Genomic DNA, 5,771 nt, shown 5'->3' on the forward strand with positions numbered 1-5,771 from the left:
GTTCCACGAACACAATTAAGTTTTCTTTGTCCCTCTCATTGACAGCCATGGAATTAAACTGTTCACTTTCATAAGTATCAGGATACAAACATTCTGGAGTTTGTCCTGAGCATTTGTCTGCATCCTATAGTGTGCATGTTTGTATAAGTTCTGGTGTTGGAATCGCAGTCATCTACGCATATTGTTATATTGCAACAAACAAATTTTTTTACTTTGTTTTCAAATCTACAATGTGGCCATGCAGTAATGACTACATTAATAAGCACAAAAAACTGCTGATTCCGTGTACGTGTTGGAATCTATGCGAAGTGAAGTTTTTGTCAAGTGGTCAATTAAATGCTGTTAAAGTAACTGCGATATATACAATTTGTCTTATTTGCAACAATCCAACATGTCATCTTTTGCAAGGTTTGCTTATGCCCCGCATAGGCCACAACCTTAATGCCATGTAATCTTTATGCATTACACTGTTCACAAACTATACCGAAATGCAAACGGCAGTTAATGTAGATGCACGCTGCGAGACATCAACACAGTGACGTTTGTTGAGCAAGGAATGGTGCGAGGTGTATGCAGAGGAATGCATGACGTTCTTATGTACATATTTATTTATATACCTCGCAGGCTGCGAGGTTGGAGTATTATGCGAGGGGGAATAACAAAGTTGTTACAAAAGGAAGAAGGACACAACATTAAAAAAACAGCAAAAAAGCAGTACCAATACATTGCACCAACTAGCCGAACGTGTTTTACTGGCACAACGTTATACAATACTTAACAAACAATAACAGAAAAAATTACTGCCCATGCACCCTGTACAGATGGTAAACCAGCGAAGCTGAAATGTGCGGCCCCGGTGTTTATCACTGGGTCAATTCCAATGATTTATTCAAGTCTTTCTATATTATTGGTTATGTCTGTGTTCCTTAATGAGGTTATGCACACGTTTGGCTTGGGTTTATCACATGGTTTATTTGGAATGCCACACATCGCACTTTGCAAGATCACCATCATGGAATGTGCAATGAATGGTTCATTGTGTTAACCCAGCGGGTCCATCAAAGTCATCCTGAATTATGTTACGCATTTGTGTTTTTTAATGCTTTAATCATAATGTTTATGACTCGCTTATGCACTGTAGTTACCAAGTGACACGCCGGGGCTGCACATTTCATTTAATTAAATACACGGACACATTTTTGAGCCTATTGCAAAGTCGGAGAGAGACTGCTGCACGCGCGCTCTGCTCCTAGAGATAAACGACGTCACTATCGGTCTAGCCAATGGCCCACCACACCTTTGCTGTGAGGAAATAATGACATCATGATCTTGTCTTAACCCCGTCCCCCTCTGTGTCCATTCCCTGCAATAATACTTAGGTAAATGTATGTTTGAAATGCATAAGCATTTCTATGTGTACCCAACAAGAAAGTTCTCCGTCCATCATGGAAGACGAATGCAATGGCTCACACCCCCTTAAACAATGGCTCATACCCCTACACTAGGGTTTTTGGGATCGGACCATGAGTGTTTTGCCTAGGCTTATACAGCTTCACAGTAAAACGAATGAACACCTTTCTGCTAGAGACCAAGGCATACTAACAAATGGAAGTTTATTGAACATGCCGAGTAAATGCTGCTTGACAAGCAATAGATTGAAGTTACACAAAAAGCAGAAGCAAAAACTGATGTGTGTCCATACAGATCCCAACAGAAAACCTATCCATCTCTGAAAGTGTAACAGAGGCCATGCTGACAAGATTCTCCCAGTCTATTTGCATCTGCAGCATCCATAATTTCTTTAGGCAGCCAATCTCCACAGAATGCTAGCTTCTTCCTCTACAATGCACTCTCCACATCTGAACGTGCATTGTAGAGGAAGAAGCTAGCATTCTCTGCAGATCGGCTGCCTAGAGAAATTACGGAAGCTATAGATCGAAAACTGCTGGGAGAACCTTGTCAGCACGGCCTCCATTAGAAATGGATGCATTTCCTGTCAGGAAACGCACATGAATTTTTGCTTCTCCTTTTTGTGTATGTTCGGTCTATTGCTTGTCAGCGACCATTTACTTGGTGTGTACATTAAACTTTTGGTTGTTAGATCATCTCGGTTTTCTTGTTCGTCCTATCTGTTCTCTGGTGCCATTTGCAGCCAGGCCATTCATCATTTTTTTAGACTGCAACAAGTCACTTTAATGGCCCTTATGATGCTTCTGTGTTCCTTATAAAATCTTTCATTTGGTCAATGTACCAAGAATGTATAGTGTGAAGCAGTAAGAACAGGGTACGCTAACTTCTAATTAAAAGGTTAGTGAAAATGCAGTGGTTACCAGAAAGTAGTACAGCAACAAAATTTGATAAAGACTAGTGCTTGATGAAACCAAACATAAAAGCGGGAAAGATAGCAAATACATATAGATACACAAGTCCAGGGAAAAAACATTGTGATCAAGTGTGGATGTGGCTACCTTCCAGGAAACTCATTTTTTCCCAATGGCATGGAACTGGAAGAATGTGCTTGCATAAGCAAGCTGTCAGTCTGTCTATTGGAATAACAACAGTGTTTCTTGAAAGCTGCTGGCATGCAGGATTGGCAATTGTAATGATTTTTTTCCTGCACTTGGAATTTTTCTGTATTTTCTTTCTGTAGCATTTTTATTTGTTTGGCTGCATCAAGCACAAATTTTTATCTATCCTTCAAAGATGTCTTTCTTTTTCTGGGGAAAACACGGGGAAGACGAGAGATGGAAATTCAAGACGATGAGCAACACGAGCACTAGGTGAAAGTAGGAGCCAACGTTTCCACAAGTGGACCTTGAATAAGACAAGTCCACTTGTCGAAATGTTGGCTCCTGCTTTCACCTTGTTCTCGTTTTGCTCATCGTCTTTTTTTTCTGGTAATTTGTATAACTCGTCACATTTTTTACAAATGAACCTCAGATGAAAGTTAGTCCTCATCCATCTCTAGTGTTATCCTGTTGGTACTGCTTCATGCTATGCACTCTTGCAACATATGTGTGTGTGTGTGTGTGTGTGTGTGTGTGTGTGTGTGTGTGTGTGTGTGTGTGTGTGTGTGTGTGTGTGTGTGTGTGTGTGTGTGTGTGTGTGTGCACAAGTCGATTTGGATGTGAAATCAGGCCCTTGAGTGGAGGTATCATTGTTCTCCTGTGCAACCTTATGAATTCATTAACTATAGGGCAACAGAAATACACACACAGCGCTTCGTTCTTGTCTGTTGTCTATCTGTTGCACCTGTTGTCTGTATCTGTTGTCTATCTCTTGTATATCTTTTCATTAGTTAAAATGAATACACACAAACTCATCCAGCTTTCAGTTATTATGTCGGGCTTACAAGCCCGCTTGTGTCCTGGAATATCTGCATGGCTATGTATCCTGTAATTTAGTTTCTGGCCATGTGATTACAAGTCGCGTGTCAATCTCCTGATTTTCCTGACAATCTTGTGTGATGTGCAGGCCCAGACAGTATCTGGTGAATCCATGCAGGATGTTGTGCAGGGTGTAATCTGCATTACAAGTGCTGCTTTGATTGCTTTCAATTCAGCTTTTCTAGGTGCAGGGTGACCTGGAATGGTACTCACTTATATGGGGTTTAGTTTTATGTAGTGTCATGCTACTGTTACACTGCTATTGCCACATCAGTGTACTATGTGTGCCTGATGTTTGCTTGCATATTCATGATTAGCAACCTCCTCTGTGTGTTTGGCAGTAGCATAGTCTTCTGGTCTAATTGTTTACCCCCATATTTCACGGTATGGGCCTGTTGTGCTTCAAGTTCAGGTGCTCTCGAGGCTGTTTCTGAAGGGAGAAGTAGTCGTCCTTGCATCTCATATGCTAGCTGGCATAGTATCTTGGGACCAGGTTCTGAGCTTTTGAGGCAAAGAATTTGTGTTGCAGGCTACAACTCTACTCTGTCTAGGCGCTTGTTCGTTTGCTCTTTCTCATAGAGGTCTTCAAGCATGGTAAAGTCTGAAATGCCTGTTGTTACCCGATACCTGTATTCGATGAGTTGTCTTTTTGTGTGCTGCTGGTAATTCATACCGTACCATACCTTGGACACAAGCACAGCATCTGCGATTTTCCACAGTATCCACTCGTCCAACCCCCTAGATTTCAAGATTATTCTTTTCACAAGGTATAGAATTTGCATCGAGGCATGGCATAATTGTTTCACCCACATGCTGGCTCTGCTGTCATGGTCTTAGGATTTGCTGAGGATTTGCGGATGTTGACTTGCAGGTATGTTTCTCCAACTATTGGGAGCACAATGTGCAATCTGGAGTAGTTCTTGATTCTAGTCTGTTTTTCCGACGTCGATGTAAGTCGACTTATCAGAAAGCGAGAGGCCAGACTGGCCAAGAAAGTCTGCAGTGTTGTCGAGGGCTTGTATCATTCTTGATTTCTGTATAAGATAGCTTTCCCATAGACTGTAATACACCATAGGCTGTAGTGTTTCTTGTAGTATGCCTGTGTTCTTGGTGTGGGTGGGCCAAATGTACCTCCAACTCTCACCTGGAATTTTCTGTTTTTCAGAAAGTTACTGTTTAAGTGCTCTACCAGAAATGTTTTTGCTCATCGTTCCTCTTAGAGTAGCATGAGTTACTGCTGTTAAAAGCCTCTTCACTCTCTTCATTCTTTCATAAGCGGTATTACACAATGTCCTGCAATAAAGTTTCTGCTGCTTATGGCCCACTCATATCTGCCAGAAGGGGGACAACTCTTGAAAAACGTTTTCTTTGTGCTATGTGTGCGACGTAGTATGAGCATTCATGCCTTGACATTTATCCATCTGTAGAACCAGCTTCCTGACAGAGTACTTGCTATACCTGATTATGCTTATTTGTGCAGGGCTGTTGAACAATACATATTGATGCAATGAATATTTACTCAGAGGAATTATCACGAAAGATGGTTGTTTTACAATTCTGCCCTTTGCTTTCTATTGGTGTTAGATTTTGCATTAGCATGCCCCCCTCTGCAATAGTATTTGGAAGTTTAAGGGTTCAATAAATCTTGATGAACTAAATCTAAGTGCAAGAGCTTTTTTTTTACCTATGACTCCCATCGAAATGCGACTTCCATGGCTGGCAAATCAACCCCTCGCCTTGTGTTAGCAGCAGAATGCTATAGCCACAGTGGCAGGTGAATAAATTGAAGAAAAATATTTTTGTCTATAGATGTTTTTTCTTGCCTGTATGTAAGTAAAATTTGGAATAAGTTCTGCAAGTAGCACGGTATTTCATTACATATAACGAGTAATCACAGCAGATATCGTTATATGGGTTTACACACTAAGATATGTGATCACGAACTTATTAGAAACATGTAAGGCATGAATGTTTCTGCATACTTGATCAGCTGTGAACGTGCAAGAACTGCTTGTACTGGCTGACTTAACTGCACAGTTTTGAGTTACTTTTCTTGAGCATGTCGTTTTATACTGTTTTATCCCCACAAGAACAGGCCCTTTGCCTGCTTTTCGCATTGTTGCACTAGTTTTACATGGCGGTGCAGGAGGGTACGTTGTCACTGTGCCATTATAGCAAGCAAGTAATTTACTTAATCTACTAGCTGTAGAGTTAATTACCTTTCAAAGCAAGTTTTAATACAGATGCAGTAAGGATACAAAGTCCGCAACATAGTCAATGTTTGTTGGTTTCTGTGCAAGAAAAAAAAATTCTCCAGAGAAGAGGTGCAACTTAACGTGCATGTAATATTTTATTCAAGCCACGGATTTAATGCTATTGTAGCAA

The sequence above is a fragment of the Dermacentor variabilis genome, chromosome 9 (assembly GCF_050947875.1).
Source record: "Dermacentor variabilis isolate Ectoservices chromosome 9, ASM5094787v1, whole genome shotgun sequence".
Lineage (NCBI taxonomy): Eukaryota > Metazoa > Arthropoda > Arachnida > Ixodida > Ixodidae > Dermacentor > Dermacentor variabilis.